Source organism: Triturus cristatus, chromosome 5_1, assembly GCF_964204655.1.
Source record: "Triturus cristatus chromosome 5_1, aTriCri1.1, whole genome shotgun sequence".
Taxonomy (NCBI): Eukaryota; Metazoa; Chordata; class Amphibia; order Caudata; family Salamandridae; genus Triturus; species Triturus cristatus.
Genome location: NC_140587.1, coordinates 99,797,093 through 99,814,696, shown reverse-complemented (window position 1 = coordinate 99,814,696; position 17,604 = coordinate 99,797,093). Strand labels below are relative to the sequence as shown.

General features: G+C 45.8%; 1 protein-coding gene across 2 annotated transcripts in view; it reads left to right on the top strand.

Annotated features, from left to right (window-relative positions):
- The window catches only part of MROH1 (maestro heat like repeat family member 1), a 2,508,022-nt gene that overhangs the window by 226,696 nt on the left and 2,263,722 nt on the right, over window positions 1-17,604 (top strand). The window lies entirely within an intron of this gene.

The window sequence follows — 17,604 nt, the reverse complement described above, 5'->3', positions numbered from 1 at the left end:
CACACTGTGATTAGTCAAACATCACCTGTGACAGAAGGCTGTGAGATATGGTACGGATGTTACTGTGAGATGAAGTGATGGGTCATGTAATGCACACTGTGATTAGTCAAACATCACCTGTGACAGAAGGCTGTGAGATATGCTGCGGATGTTACTGTGAGATGAAGTGATGGGTCATGTAATGCACACTGTGATTAGTCAAACATCACCTGTGACAGAAGACTGCGAGATATGGTACAGATGGTATTGTAAGATGAAGCGAGGGGGTCATGTAATGCACACTGTGAATGATTCAAACATCTGTAATAGAACAGTGAGGTATCGTACGGATGTTACTGTGAGAGGAAGTGAGGGGTCATGTAATGCACACTGTGATTACTCAAACATCACCTGTGACAGAAGATTGCGAGATGTGGCACGGATGTCACTGTGAGATGAAGCGAGGGGTCATGTGATGCGCACTGTTATTAGTCAAACATAACCTGTGGCAGAAGACTGCGGTATCGTGTGGATGTCGCTGTGAGATGAAGCGAGGGTCATGTGATGCGCAGTGTTATTAGTCAAACATAACTTGTGATAGAAGACTGCGAGATATGGTACGGATGTTACTGTGAGATGAAGCGAGGGGTCATGTAATGCACAATACGCTTAGTCAAACATAACCTGTGACAGAAGAGTGAGGTAGCGTATGGATATTACTGTGAGATGAAGCGAGGGGTCATGTAATGCACACAGCCGTTTGTTCCAGACTTGCTTGCCGTAGTAAGACATTGTCCTGAAGACTGCACTAGAGGCCTTTGAGAGATCTCCTCTGCAACCCATACATAATGTGTTTTCAATGTCATTTTACAAAGCTAGTGCCCATATATCATCAGTCTTGTACACCAGCACCTTTTGGTATTTATATCCAGCAACACAAGTCCCTCTTTAGGAAGCAATACCGCCGTGTTGCTCACTCAACATGGCGTGTCTTCTAGGAATGTGTACCTTTGTGAAATGCCATTCAGCATGTTTGAGAACTGATTTTTTTTTTTTTTTTAAACCATTTTTACTAAGCATTTCACGTAGCGGTACAGAGACAGCATGTTTCACGTGGAGTATGCATACAGACACAGCCTTGTGCATAGATTAATTCTTTTGTTTTTCAATGTACAGACCTCCCAGTCCAATCCCATATACCCCACTGATTCCCAAACGTATGTACAATAGATAGCATTCAGTAGGGTGTGCTCATTCACTAGCATCAGACTCGGACTTGTCTAGTGGGGGGGGGGTTCACATATATTGCCCCTATATGCAGTCCATCTGCCCCAGACCTTCATCCATTTTTTAGGACACCCTCGGTGGATATACACAGACTTTTCCGCCATCATCGCTATGTCCATATCTTTGCACCACTGATTGAGAGTAGGGCTAAGTCTGGATCCCCAACGTTGTGCAATGTTTCGTTTTGCTACCCTCATGCCGAACGTTACCCAGTCCTGAGCAACCGTGTTTAAATCTGTGGGTTCTCTAATGTTGAGGAGACAGCACCTCGGGTCTGGCAGTAATGTAATATGTGTGACCTGGGAAAGTGTGCGCATCACCGCCTTCCAGTAGTGTGCTATCTTCGGGCAGAGCCAGACAGTGTGATAAATGTACCAGCATCTCCGCATTGCCTGAGACAGAGCGGCGTATCTGCGTGATGTATTTTATGTAGGAGGGTCCTGGTGTAGTACGCGCAGTGTAGGACTTTTAATTGTAGTAGCCTTAGTCTTGATGGTCTTGCAGCCTCCCTAGGGGACGCAAGTGCCTCCTGCCAGTCAGCCTCGTCAATGTCCCCTACTTCTAGCTCCCACACGGCCTTTAGTGTCACTGTGGGATCCGGGCAGTTATTTACTATTTTATGGTAGGTCAGTGAGATTGCCTTTTTGTGAAGATGGTCTGTTAAGAGCCTATCCTCTAGTGGGGGAGGATTCTTCAGGTCGCATACCCGGTGGCAGGAGGGACTGAAGTGCATGCCTAATCTGCATGTATCGAAATAGTTCTGTCTACGCTAAGCCGTAAGTGGCCTGTAGATGGGCAAATGTGACCATCTCTCCACTCTGCCATAAATCCCCAACACTTGAGATTTCTATTAAGACCCAGCTGTGAAAGCCCTTGGTGTTGCGCAGCATCCTGAGTCGCTTTGTATCCCATAAAGGCATTGCTATTGTGACCACCCCTTCCCAGCCTAATGTTTGTTGCGCCTCAAACCATATGTGTAGCGTGTGCGACGTTGGACCTGTGAGGTTGTGACGTCTTTTTGTTGTAAAGTGCCCCCATGAGCCCCGACGGGGCTAGAAGGTGTCTATCCGTTTGAAATACTGGGTCCTCTTGGGGGACATGGAGCCATTGGTTAATAGCCACCAACTGGGAAGCCCAATAGTATACTCTGAGATCAGGAAGAGCAATCCTGCCATCATACCAGCTTCTGGTGAGTTTGTGCATTGCTATACAGGGAGTTTTCCTGTCCCAAAGCAATGTCGTCACTTCCGCATTTATCGCTGCAAAATATGTAGGGGGACAGGGAACGGTGTATTCTGCAACGCATATAGAAACCTGGGAAGCTCCATCATTTTGAAGAGGGCAGCTCTTCCCAGTAGCGTCTAGGGTAATGTTCGCCAATGCTTGACGTCTTTTTTGAGTCTTGTCAGAGGCTGTGTCAAGTTTTTTTCAGTAAACTTTGCAAGGTCATGTGTTACGAAGATCCCAAGGTACTTATATCCGTCAGTGACTATCTGAAGTGCGCAACCCCGCGGGAACCGCGGTGGGGAGCCATGTAGGACATAGAGAAGTGACTTTTCCCAGTTGATGGTGTACCCCGATACACTACTGTATTTTGGGACAGATCGCCATCCCAAATTCAAAGGCACAGCATCATGCTGTTTGCGCAATTCTTCCTTTCTACTCAATTTAATCATGGTTTTTCTTTTCCTTTGGTTATGTTAATATTTTTACTCTTCTCTTTAATTCCACACGCAAGGAAATATGCAAATTTTCACTGATTTCACATGTTTAGGTTTGTCCATCCATACCTTATTCCTAGAACACATACAGACGCACGAAGTTCATCAAAAAGCAGTACTTTATTAACCCAATGCATTTCGGGCAAGTCACGCCCTCCTTCGGGGGTAAGTAAAAATAACAGTAAAAAAACAGGCATCATTAATATTATCTCACATAATTCAATCTCGACATTAGCAAAAAGTTATGACTGAATAATTCTACCCCGAGTCACTTCACCCAAATGCGTTCCAACTACATATTAAACTCCCCATTTGTTTAACAAATCAGTTCTCAGTAACATCCTACGTAATATCACAAAAAAACATTAACCATGCCCGGTTCCAGTTCGCCTCCCTCTAGATGCTATCTCTCTTTTTGTCGACTGTCACCTTCTCGAACATGCACCTGAGCTTAAACATGGGTTATCAAGTGCTCCGTTGAGACTTTTCTGAGTTTAAACTAATGTCCCTGTCCCCCTCCCTTTCGTACAAACTTACGTTCATCACTCCTCCTTGCTCAATCATGCTTTCACCCACATTCTCATACCAATATTCCCCCCTTTCACGCTGCTACAAGCTGCCATACATCCTGCTCCACTCCTCGTATCTAACACTGTTCTCCCTATCACCCTTATTTTTTTAACACAATGACTTCTTTCACCCCTCGCGTCCCTCTCTTTCTCACATGCATTCTAAAGGAAAATTATTTAGAATGCATGTGAGAAAGAGGACGTGAAGGTCCGTTGAGGGCCTTATCGCAGGGTAGTCTGTGTCTGTAGGGTTGTGTCCTCAGTATCCCGGTCTATATCTGTCATAGTTATCAGTGGTGGTCAAGCTATCTTGGACCAAGATGAATTTACCTCCTATGCTGTACTCTAGATTGATCCTTGCTGTAACGCCAAATATAAAAGCTTCATTCTTAACTAAGAAATCGTCAAAACGATAACAAACTACCTGAAAAGGAAGAACAATCCCGCTACCCGCCTCCCCCCTCCCTACCCGGTGGACCCCATACTGCCCGCCTCCCCAAATGAGCAGAGTGCTTAAGTCCCATTGCTAATTCTTGCCTGGGGGGAAAGGTCTGTCCAAGAGTATCTGTAGCCCCAGTGTATATCGAGCAGGCATCGGCATGGTCTTTTTTCGTTTGTTGAAGTGCAGTTCTTTGGCCGTCAATTTATGGTTGCCCCTTAAGGCCTATCGTCGGAGTGGACCACAGTCAAAAAAAGGAAACGCCGTCCTCCCAGGCGTTTAGAATGTTCCGGAGTGGTGTTCAAAGTGTCATTCTCCCTTGTCCTCGGAATCTGCCGATCTCGATCTTTGCGACTCCGAGCGGTGGCGGTGCTGGTGCTGGGACTGCAGCTTTGCGGGTTTTGTCGCAGGCCGCCACCCGTCTAGCCAGTCTCTGGCTTCCCCTGGTGTCAGAAAGAACAATCCTCTGCCCTCGGCCTCCACCCTCCGCTTCACCAGGAAGAGCATGCAATATTTAATATCCCTAGCCCTCCGGTCCTTTTTAACGTCTTGGAAGCTCCTTCGCTGTTTTGTCACCGCCGCTGTATAATCCGGGAACATCGTGATTACCTGGTTGTCCAAGCGGATTGGGGGGGTGATCCTGGCCGCCTGCAGGATAGCGTCCCGATTGCGAAAATTGAAGATACGTGCCAGGATCGGTCTGGGAGGAGCCCCCGGCTTAGGCCTCCCACCGGGAACTCGACGGGCTCTCCCTACCGACAAAAAACTCGCTAGTGCATGTGGTTGTAACTGAGTCTTTACGAGGTCCTCTATGAAAAGATATAGGGCTGGCCCACCTGTATTTTCCGGCACACCAACAATGCGAACGTTGTTGCGCCGTGAGCGCCCTTCCTGGTCGTTGAGCTTAGCTAAGATTTGCTTATTGTCAAGTTGCAATTGACGCACCTGGCGTTGTAGCGTAGTTGTCGTGGTGGATTCAACTTCGGTCAGTCTTCCAGAGAGTTTTGAGAAGTCTGCGTGGATTAAGGAGATGTCTGTTGAGATTGTTCCTATCGAGGCTTGGATTGGTTGCAGAGTCGTCATAATGTCTGTGAGTGTGACAGCGTGCGGGCCTTGTTGTATGGGAGAATCTGTGTGGGTCGGTAGTGGCTGTTGCTTGTCGCCCTGATCCTTGGAATATGCAAATTTCTCATTTTCTTAGTGTTACCCCGTGGGGACCCCGTCCCGTCATCCTGGCACACCGTCTGGCCTGGTATCCAGTGGGCACGGAGAAAGAAAAAGGGGTAGAGGCGGTAGTCAGCGCTGCCTGCCGCGCAGGATAACGCTACGCGCGGCCTTTCGGGTTTCTTATCCCCTTACCCCCTGTAGCTCCAGATCATGTGGGGGAGCTATACGTAGTTTGCACCGTGAGGCTGATTGTTGTTGGGCCCCCAGTCACCCCGAAGAATATGTGAGACCAGTAGATGAGGCTGGCGGTGAGTGATTGGGGAGGGATATATCTGCCGTGGTCAGGGGAGACTGCGTGATGTGCAGGCTGGCCGTGTTGTATCTGTCTTGGCCTGGGATGGCAGTAGGGCTATGCTCACATCAGGGGTATGGAGAACGGATGGGTTTTTAAGTGTTTCATTTAGCTCTGAAGAAGTCCCTTTTCGTTCCAAAATGTGTTGGCTGTACCTCTTGTCGCTAAATGAAATAAAGGATATTTTTAGAAACATATTGAATGTTCTGGAATAGTAGCACTTCAGATCTGTATTACTGAATATATATGTGTGTATATATATATATATATATATGTGTATATATATATATATTACCCACTGGCGGTCGCCAGTAGGTAGTTATAGTTAGGACCACGTTTCCATAGGAAAACCTCAACATTCTATTTTGAATAACTTTGGCGCCGGTCGACGAATCCTCGCGAATTTCTCAAAATAGGTGGGGCGCTACGCTCCGCTCGTACCCTGAAAGTCTCGGGGGGATCCGTCAAGCGGGGGCTGAGATAAAAGGGGGGTCCCAAAACGCGTTTTTCCCATGCATTTTTCCATAGGACCTTTAGAACGAGCTACAGCCCGAACGGCTGAACAGAAATACTCAAAATTTGGCAGAGAGGTAGTCCCTAGGTCAAGGAAGTGCCTTTTGTAGGTTTGGTGTAAATCTGTTCAGTAGATTCTGAGAAAATAGCCTTTAAATCAATATATATATCTGAGCCCGCTTACCGTACGCTTACCGTACGCTTACGGTAAGCGTACGGTGGCGTGATTCTGATTGGCTCTTAGATCTTAGTAAACATTCGAATCGGTCGAAACCAGGAAGCGGCGGCCGCCATTTTGTGTATTTCACTCTGAAAAAAAAGAGTGAAAACAAGGAAAGGGGGCAATGAGGAGAGTTACAGACCCCCTAACATTTGTAAGGGGGTCAAAGAAGGACAGAAAAGTACAAAAAAACATTTATTGATTTTAAAAAAAATCACGGGGTACGCGTACGGTAAGCTTACGGTAAGCGTACGGTAAAAAAATAAAAATAAATAAATGAAAAGCAGATTTAAGAGTTTAGAAATTAGGGAGCTCTAAAAAGAGCTGTTGTGTTTATGAAGTCATTTTTTTAGTGGTACCTACAAGTAAGTACCGATGCAGAGTCTAAGGTTCAAGAGGAAGACTCTGTTCCCTTCATCATTGAAGTGCACACCATCTCCTCTATAAATGTCTTGCATGTCATAACGCAAGTTGTTGTGGTAAATGGCACCCATACCATAGTCACGGAGGAAAGCAGAAACAGATTTGTTGACGTGCTTTCTTGCTTTGTCAATCTGTGGACAGAAATGATTGGACCAGTTCCATTTTTGCCTTTGGCATATGTTGGAAAACACAAAGGCAGTTTTAGGGTAAAGTGTAAACAGTTGTGCAAAGGTGTCCTTCATAAGCATTTCCAGACCTACCCCAGTCAAAGTGCCTAGGTCATTGCCACCACAGTGCACTATTATGAGGTCAGGGTGTTGGATTTGAATGAAGGATTTCACCAATGGCATCAATTGGTGCCACTTTAACCCTCTCTGACCAATCCATTTAATGTCTACATTTGGCAAAGCAAGGTCTCTCACCATACCTGTTTTCTCTGCAAACTTTTCACTCCAGAAGACATAGCTGTGCCCTACAATCCACACTGTGAACATCTTCAAAGGAGAACTGGATGCACTCAGGAGGTGTCTTTCAGTAGAATGGCAATATGAAAAGAAAGACAGTTTGGAAATGGAGGCATACATATTTTTTTCAAAACAAAAAGAACTGATTGGCTGTTTCATACCATTCTAGAATAAAAACTAGGCTGTATGTGTAAATTAATAGAAGCATGTTTTGTATTGGTACAGAAAAATGTGTTACCAAAGAACAGTACTATGGATTTGCTGTTAGGTTTGGAAAGTCAAGCACTCTTGCTCTGTGGAATTGAAACATTGTTTGGCGAACTTCTGACCTAACTCAACACAGCAGTGTTCCATGAGCTGTTGCTATGGTAGCAGGCAGAAGTCAAGTTGGGGGAAGGGTACTAGGCAGAAGTCAAGTTGGGGGAAGGGTACTTTTGGAAAAGGGTTGGTTTTCAACCAATAGAAATGTGTGATTACATTTGAAAAAAAGGGGGAAGCACTGAGATTTGAAACTTACAAGTATATGTGTGGAAAAATAGAGGGAAAGTTTGCCATTATCTGGTTCTGCTGAGAGGAGAGAGGTGAACACAACAGAGATCCTGGCTCTGATAATCTGCTGTTTGAGTGTCACATTTCTTTCACAACTAACTAATTTTAAAGGTGAGTTTACAGTTTGAGAGGGGATGTATGTGGTAACTTAAGAAATGAATAATAGAAATGGAAATTGTTTTTGTTGTAGTTACACATGGTGGTTTCATAATGTGTCAGTCTGTAAAAGTGATTTTCACTTGCCCCGAAAAAAAAAAGAGCAGTAAGTGTGCTTTCAAATTGGCAAAGAAATTTCGTTTTGGGACTAATGTGAAAACATGACTCTGTGTGCAGAGAGGAATTATAGGCAGAGATTTATTGTGTCTTGCTCTGGTGATTTCACAGTTGCATTAGATGGAAAGGGGGAGCGAATTTTTGGGGGAAGAAGCAGAGTCTTAGCACACACCCATGTGCTTGCCATGTATAGTCATGCACAGTATTTACAAGCGAGTGGGGTTTTCAGGTTTCAGTCTGTAATGCAAATACATTCAGCATCACTAAGGCTGGTTGCCCTTGCTGTAGTGTAGCAGTCTGGACATGGGCTTTTTAAAAAATCTGAAAAGTGGATTCATAATGTGACAGTTTGTAAAAGTGATTTTCACTTGCCCAAAAAAAAGAGCAGTTAGTGTGCATTCAAATTGGCATAGAAATTTCGTTTTGTGACTATTGTGAAAAGAAATGTAGTAATATATTTAAATACAATAAAGGAATTGTTACAGAGAATCGGTGAGATCTGTACAAATAAAACTTTAGAATTTTATTGGATTACCATTGGAAATTTAATCAAAAAAGAATTTTAAAATTACTATTTGGTCTAAAGGAAATGAAATCAGATGTATTTTGGAGTTATTTGAGATATAATATTGTGATTATACTTCTGAAACAAACATATCAGACGGTATTTTAAAGAAATAAGTATTGGTATTAGATGATATTTTTTTAGAATATTATGCATTTCTATAATGTTAAGTTTAAGTAAAAAAAGAATCAGGGCTTTTTTAATACAATCTTTGTGATTGTTATTTTTTTTTGCCCGCTGTAAAATGATGAATGCAATTGCTTTCACAATTTATAGTGAAATGCAATATATTCTGAAAACAGCAAAAATAAGGCAAAAATATTTTATGGAAAAAAATTTAAATATGTGTACTGTATTATAAAATGTTTTAAAAATATTAATACTTTTTTCTTTTTTTCCAGATAGATATAGAAAATTTTCGAAAACTACAAACATTTTTAAAACTATTTTTAAAAAAAACAAATGAATAAATATTTTTTCAGTGAATATGGTAAGTCAATAATAATAATTGTAGTCTCTCAAGGACCTTGTAATGTGTTTAATGATTTTTAGTGTTTTTAAAAAAAAAAAAAAAAAAGTACGCGCACCGTACGCGTACGGTAAAAAAAAATAAAAAAAAGTTTTTAAAAACATATGTAAAAAAAAGATGAAAGATAAGGTTGGCTCTTAAAAGAACCGTTGTGTTCATGCAGGGACAGAGGAAAGGAAGCATGGGAAAATTATTCAAAGCGACAAATGTGTTGATCTATTTTGTTGTTCACTAGGGAAACACTGGTCTCCCTATAGCAAATTAGATCTTGACAAAATGTGCATCGAATATCAACCTTCCGAAATCGAGGGTTGATTTCCAGAGGGCCAGCAAAAGGAGATTCTCCCCCCACAGATGAAGGGCTCACCTGACCTGCAGAAGAAGGAGTCAGCCCTGCAGATGATGGTTCAGGCTGAGCTGCTGTGGATGTACTGGCTTGTCTTTCTGAAGAGTTACCTCCAAAAAGATGACCATGTGTCCTTCTGTGTACATCCTGGAGGTGTCTCTTCATGGTGTGATTCCCAAAGGAATACTTCCTGTTAGGATTACCTCTAGAAAGTACACGCTTACACAGCTTACAAGTCACTAAGGGTGCATTTACCTTTTGCTGGCCTTCAGGAAAAGTAAAATAATCCCATACATAAGAGGGCTTTTGTTTCCTCGATCTCTGCCTCAAGACAGTGCTGCTAGTGCTAGCCTCACTCTCAGAAGAGCTCTGCTGTTCTGCCATCGTATCCCAAAGACAAACCAGCTCCTTCTCCCAAGGGATCACAAGCAGAAATGAGGGGAATGGGTGTGGTGTAGGAGAGTTCTAGAACTGAAAGTAGTTTCAACCAATCAAAAGTTGTGTTTCATGATCACATGACCTACCGTACGCTTACGGTACGCTTACGGTACGCTTACGGCAAAAGTGCGCATGCGCGTAAAAAAGACACGCGCTTGCGCGCATGCGCATAACAGTCACTCCCGGCACTTCCGCGTAACGTGCGCGTTTAGCGTACACGCGTACGCGTCCCACGCGGAGTACGCGCGGCTACGCAAATTGCGTAACTATACGCAAGCAGCGTAGGAAAATTACGGACGTTGCGTAAACCGTACGCTTACCGTGAGCTTACGGTACGCGTACTAAAAAAATTAAAAAAAAAAAAAGAAAAAAAGTACTGCAAATAAATTTTACAAGTTTATTTTAAAAAATATATCAAAAAAAACAGATTTAAGAATTTTAAAAATTTAATCATAGTCTTTATGAAAGGTAAGAAAATTAAAATAAAAATATGTTAGAAAAAATAGAAGAAAAAAAAAAATTAGCATTTAAAAAACCTTGCAAATTCACTGAAAAAACCATGGGTTTCACACACGTTATAGTTAGGAATTAGCATTTAAAAAACCTTGCAAATTCACTGAAAAAACCATGGGTTTCACACACGTTATAGTTAGGAATTAGCATTTAAAAAACCTTAGAAATTCAGTGAAAAAACCATAGGTTTCACACACGTTATAGTTAGGAATTAGCATTTAAAAAACCTTAGAAATTCAGTGAAAAAACCATGGGTTTCACACATGTTATAGTTATCTGGACATTTTACTCGTAAAAAAACAATGAAATTCCCCCGTTATAGTTAGTTCAGCTAACTATAACTCGCGCGCCCGCAATGAACTGCTGATGACGTCACATATTACATCACTCATGACATGGTCAGTGACATCACTCATGACATCACTCATGACATCACTGATGACATCTCAAATGACATCACTGATGACCTCACTGATGACATCATCCTTGTGATAGAGTGGCAGACCTCCTCTTCCCCTAATAAAACCTTTGATACACACATTCAAAAATAGAGACTAAAATTTACAAAACAATGGACATACCAATAACAGTTACAACAACCTCTTCAGTAATTCTAAGATCCACATACACATCCACTCATTCACCAACAGTCCAATACAGTCACTCATACATGTACTCACTTATCATATGTACTCATACACCTATACATCCTGTAACACAATGCCACTCATCCATAGAGCTACTCACACACATAGTCACTCATGCTAATAAAGAATCAAACATACATTTACTTGCATATACAGTTATACACACACCACCACACTTACTTCTACGGAAACTTACACATACTTAGTCTTTTAAACAATCACTTATGGAAATACATACTTATTCATACAGGAACTCTTTCAATCTCTCACTCTCACATATACTCACATATAAAAAACCAATAGTCACATATACTAGTTTTAAACATATGTAGTTACTCATAAAGACACTATTGAGACAGTCATTCACTCACTAACACACCCATACACACACTCATCCACCCATGCAGTCCTGCACACATGCTCTGTTCAACACATACAAACAGTGAGTCACTCATTCATGCACCTATGCACTACGTCATACCCCCCACCGAACCACGCAGACACTCAGACTGATACTCAAAAAACCAACTAATAACCTATATAGACACCCATGTAGCTACTCACCAACCCATGCAGCCACTTATACACAAAGTGAAAAAATGATACAGATATTTATATATTTAAACATTACTCACTAAGCCATGTATTCACTATGATACACTTAATCAGTCAGTTACATAATCAATTTTTCAAAAAGAAATCATCCATTTAGACAGTAATATACCCATTTATTCTTCCATCAACCTTGAGATATACATATATAAAACATATTTAATTTTCAGAAAAACACACATTCACTGGATGATGTCATCAGTGAGGTCATCAGTGATGTCATTTGAGATGTCATCAGTGATGTCATCAGTGATGTCACTGACCATGTCATGAGTGATGTAATATGTGACGTCATCAGCAGTTCATTGCGGGCGCGCGAGTTATAGTTAGCTGAACTAACTATAACGGGGGAATTTCATTGGTTTTTTACGAGTAAAATGTCCAGCTAACTATAACATGTGTGAAACCCATGGTTTTTTCACTGAATTTCTAAGGTTTTTTAAATGCTAATTCCTAACTATAACGTATGTGAAACCCATGGTTTTTTCACTGAATTTCTAAGGTTTTTTAAATGCTAATTCCTAACTATAACGTGTGTGAAACCCATGGTTTTTTCAGTGAATTTGCAAGGTTTTTTAAATGCTAATTCCTAACTATAACGTGTGTGAAACCCATGGTTTTTTCAGTGAATATATATATATGTTAGACCTGTCAGCCCTTTGGGTGGTCCCTCCTCATCATTATTTATTTTGTCCCCCTTCTGCCTCAAACCCTGTTATAATTTTTCCTTTTTGGGAACCACCAGACTTATTAGTGTTGATGCAGGGTCAGGGAGCCATTTTCCCTACCCCTGGAACTTCTGTCTGAGGGCCTGAGACACAAAATGGTGGCCACCCATTGTCACCTGTGACATAACCAGAACTCACTGGAGGTTTCTAGAACCTCCGGGAACATTCTAGAATCCTGTGATAGTGGGAGGCAGTTTAGAATGTTGGGAGGCCATCTCAGAGTGGCAGTTGGCATCTGACTGGAGAGGAGAGAGGACAGATATAGAAGGAGGTCGGAGTAAGGCAGCAGAGGTGGAAACCAGTGCTTGGAGTGGGGTCCAGAAACCCACCCTTGATGCTAGTCCCTACTGACCAAGCCCAGCCTAAAGCCCTGTGTCGGACCAAGACCAGAAGAACCATCTTAAGGATCTGAACATTGAGAACAGGCCTTAAAGAGGAAGAACAGCAAGTTCCTGACCTGTTCAGCAGTGTCCTCCTGGAGTCCTGACGTCGAGAAGCCTGGAGACCTGGGGCCTGAGGTAGAGAAGCGGCGCTGACAGAAAGCAAACGTCGTACCCGGAGCCGTCAGAGGTCGAGTGAGGGCGCCGACGGAGGTCGTGGAGAGGCGCCGGAGGTCGAGTAGAGAGTCACCCGAGGTCGAGGTGAGGCGTCGACGGGGGAGTGAAGTCCGCCCACCGGAGTCGCCGGAAACTGAGGTGAAGCGCGCCGGAGGTCGGGAGTGGAGATCGCACTCCGGAGACACCCGGAAGCGGGGAGACCGTGTCCCTGCGACGCCGGAAGGCGACATCGAGTCGAGACCGCCCGGCGACATCGAGTCGAGACCGCCCGGCGACATCGAGTCGAGGCCGCCCGGCGACATCGAGTCGAGGCCGCCCGGCGACATCGAGTCGAGGCCGCCCGGCGACATCGAGTCGAGGCCGCCCGGCGACATCGAGTCGAGGCCGCCCGGCGACATCGAGTCGAGGCCGCCCGGCGACATCGATCCGGAGCCGCCTCACGGCGTCGACACGGCGCCGAGCGGAGCCGATCGTCGAGGAAGGGACAGTAAGTGGTAGAGGGGGCGTCTGAGGCCCCGTGGAGCCCTAAAGACCAGCCTGGGAGTGCCAGGGGTGAACTGAGACTGGTACAGTGACCTCCGGAAAGGGCTGTGTAGTTTGGAGGGCCAGATCTTTAGGTTACCCTTGTTCTGCCTCAGCTTAGGCCCCAGCCTTGACCAACCTAGGTGGGACACCCCCATGCCATCTAAATGTCCATAAGCTGTGTTTGGGCAAAGTAAGACTAAGTGACCTCATGAAAGTGATCTGATCTGTAATCGTCCGTGATTGTTTTACCTTATTTATTGAAGGTGCTTTATTTATTGTCTTCCACTAATTTATTCTTGCACTGTATTTATTGCCTGACTGTATTTATTTGCCGTCTATATTTATTGCACCTCTATTTATTTTTTGCTTAATGATGACCTGAACCTATTTATTGAAATTCCGAAATAGCATTGTTTATTTGACCTGCTCTTTTGAAGGAAAATCCTATTGTATTGTATTTATGATGTGAAGCCTGCAACTAAGAGAAAATAACATAAAGACATATATATATATTTTCATCTTGTGTCCCATAATTTTTACGGTGTAGTGTCGTTTTTGGAACGGATGAACGCATGGTTATTGTGAGGGTGTGACGTACGCTTAACACGGTGCCTGACCCCCAACCGCTCGAGCCAAGCTACCACTGTGCTGGGAACTTGGTGACCGCTAACCCGGTGGCCCGGTTTCCAACATAAAATTGGTGTTCAGCGGTGGGATAGAGCTGTGCTTGCGTCTACTCGACAATAACTTTGGGTAGTCCATAGGCCTACACCGGGAGTTTTCTCCAAGCGGACTTCCTGATTTTGAGTTTTGTTTTTTCCAAATTTATTTCTGGTGGTGGGAGGAGGTATTACAAAAGGTACCCCCCTGCATAGCTTCTGTAAGCAACTGTCTTCTATCCTGAGTGGGCAAAATGGAGTTTGTGTTGGAGGATGTGGAAACTTACACTGTGGCCCAACTCAGAGAGTTTTGTCAGCGAGAGGGGGTGTTTTGTCCCCAAGGTGCAAAGAAGGGTGAGCTCCAGACCAGCTTGGGGGGAGGCACGACGAGAAGGTAAGGTTGAGAAGGAGGACAGGGATGGAGAGACTGACAGCGAGGGGGCTGGTGTGTACCAATCTGAAGTGGGGAACCTATTAGCGGGGCCCAGAACACTTTCAAGGAAGGGCAGCAGTGTCTCTAGCAACGGCTTATTAGAAGCAGAATTAACTGACCGGAGGGAGAAAAGACAGCTCACCTGGGAGTTGGCGAAGCTGGAGAAAGAAAAGGAGGAACAGAGGATGGCTCACGAGTTGAGGCTCAGGGAGATAGATCTCCAGATCCTACGGGTCGGGGCACACACTGTTCCTAATGGTGGCAGCGAAGGCAGAGAAATCACCAGGGAACCCAAACCCTATCTGCTAAAAGACATAGTAGCTAGCTATAGTGCGGGAGATGACATCGCCAAGTGGCTAGCGGCCTATGAGGTCTCTTTAAGAGCCCATGGGGTTCCAGAGAAATATTGGGGAGGGGGATTGTATAAATACATGCCTCCAGCTGGCAGGGATACATTATTGGCCCTGGAGAAGGATAAGCAGACCCACTACCCCACCATGAAAGTGGCGCTCGTGAGGAAGTTTGGACTAACACCCGAGAAGTACAGACAGAAGTTCCGGGGTAGCCACAAACTGGGCGCACAGAATTGGGTGGATTTCCTGGACTATGCAAAGAAGGCATTAGAGGGTTGGATACAGGGCAGCGAGGTGAGGGACTACGAGGGGTTGTTTGATTTGATGTTGAAGGAACACCTGCTCGAAAAATGTTTCCCCGAACTGCGTCAACACCTGGTGGATAGCAAGCTGACCAATCCCTGGAAGCTTGCTGAGGAGGCGGACATTTGGGCTAGTACCCGGGTGTCCACAAGGGGGACTGGAGGGGACTCTCAAAAGACCGGACAGGGCGCCCCCCAGAAGAAAGAGGGAGGGGAAAAGAAAACTGAGTTCTCTAAAGGCCCCCAAAATAGTTTCCAAGGGAAGGGAACGGGATTCACCCCTAGGGCTAACCCACCCAGAAACCCTAATCCTGGCCAGAGTCAGCAGCCAAGGGTTGTCCATTGCTTCGAGTGCGGTGGTGTCGGACACTATAAGGGAGATGTGAAGTGCCCAAAAAGACCACCCCCTCCCATCGGAGGAAAGGCCCCCGGAGTAGCTAGTGTAGTGCTCGGGGAGGAGATGCCTTTAGATAAGGGAAGGGAGTGGGCGGGTGTCACTTTAGTGTCCCTGAGAGAACGGGAGATGGTTCCTAAGATCCAGGTGCCCGCAAATACCACAAAGTATTGGCAGTGGGTCACCATCAACGGCCAAAGAGGGGAGGCTCTGAGAGACACAGGAGCCAGTATGACTATGGTACGTAGCCAACTGGTATCTCCAGAGCAGGTGATTCCCCATGTACTCCACCCTGCCGCGATGGCTGACGGCAGAATGGGCCACTATCCGGTGGCCGAGGTTCCATTTGAATGGGAAGGGGTTGCAGGGTTGCTTCGAGTTGCCGTAAGCCCTGCCGTGCCAGTCGATTGTCTGCTGGGGAATGACATGGAGCATAATGCTTGGAAGGAGGTGGAATACCGGACTCATGCTGAGATGCTGGGTACACCTGACTGGGCCTGTGTCAGCACAGGGTCTGCGACTACCCGGAGGGGGAGTTCGTTTAGGCGGGAGCCTGGAACAAAGGCACAGCTGGCTGCCGACCAAGGGAAGAACCGAGGGCAGGAGGAGCCTGCCTCGGCATCCGCGCCCCGTGTGACGGATAGGCCACCGGAGGTGGTGGACCAGGAGTCGGCGGAGGGGGATGTTACCGAACTGGAGAACCTACCCATCCCGGCCGAGTGGCACGTGGAGGGAGGGCCGACCAGGGAGGAATTCTGCAAGGGCCAGAGGGAGTGTCCTACCCTTGAGGGACTGAGGCGTCAGGCCGAAGCCCAGGCAGCAGGGAACGTTGAGGGGAACTACAACATTTACTGGGAGGATGGCCTCTTCTACAGTGAACCCAAGGCACCCATGCACGGATCGTCACGGGCCTTGGTTGTCCCTCAACGTTATCGAGCCTTTCTCCTGGAATTGGCTCATGAGATCCCCTTGGCAGGACACCTGGGGCAAGACAAGACTTTTGCCCGTCTTGTCCCACACTTTTATTGGCCTCAAATGAAAGTGTCGTCCGACACCTACTGCCGGACGTGCGTGTCTTGTCAAGCCAGTGGGAAAACAGGGGTGAAGCTGAAAGCTCCCCTGGAACCACTTCCTGTCGTTAGCACCCCCTTTGAAAGGGTGGGCATCGATATTGTGGGTCCGTTAGATCCGCCTACTACAGCTGGTCACAGGTTTATCCTGGTTCTGGTGGATCATGCCACACGGTACCCAGAGGCTATACCTCTGAGGACCATTACTGCACCTGTTGTGGCTAGGGCCCTGATGGGAATCTTTACCCGAGTGGGTTTTCCCAAGGAAGTGGTGTCTGACAGGGGGACCAACTTCATGTCAGCATACATGCGGGCCATGTGGAAGGAGTGTGGAGTGACCTACCGGTTCACCACCCCTTACCATCCCCAGACCAGTGGTCTGATGGAGAGGTTCAATAAAACCTTGAAAGGCATGATCAGAAGTCTGCCTGAAAGGCTGCGGAGGAAATGGGACGTCCTCCTACCCTGTCTATTGTTTTCTTACAGGGAAGTGCCACAGAAGGGAGTGGGCTTCAGCCCCTTCGAGCTTTTGTATGGGCACCCTGTGCGTGGACCTCTCGGCCTGGTGAGAGACGGATGGGAAAGAACTCCCAGAAAGCTTCCCCAGGACGTGGTGAGCTACATGCTGGCCTTCCGGAGCCAAATGGCTAAGTTGTGGAAGCAAGCTTCTGACAACTTGGAAGCCAGCCAAGCTGTGATGAAGGCGTGGTACGACCACAATGCTCATCCGGTGGAGTTGGAGCCTGGCCAGAAGGTGTGGGTGATCGAACCAGGAGAGCTTAGCGCCCTCCAGGATCGCTGGTCAGGACCCTTTGAGGTGTTGGAGAAGAAGGGTAAGGCTACCTATTTGGTGGATCTTAAGACCCCTCGCCAGCCCCTACGGGTGCTGCATGCCAACCGCCTCAAACCCCACCATGAGAGGCCCGAAGTCATCTTGCTGATGGTGACTGACGGAGCAGAGGACATGGAAAGCGAGC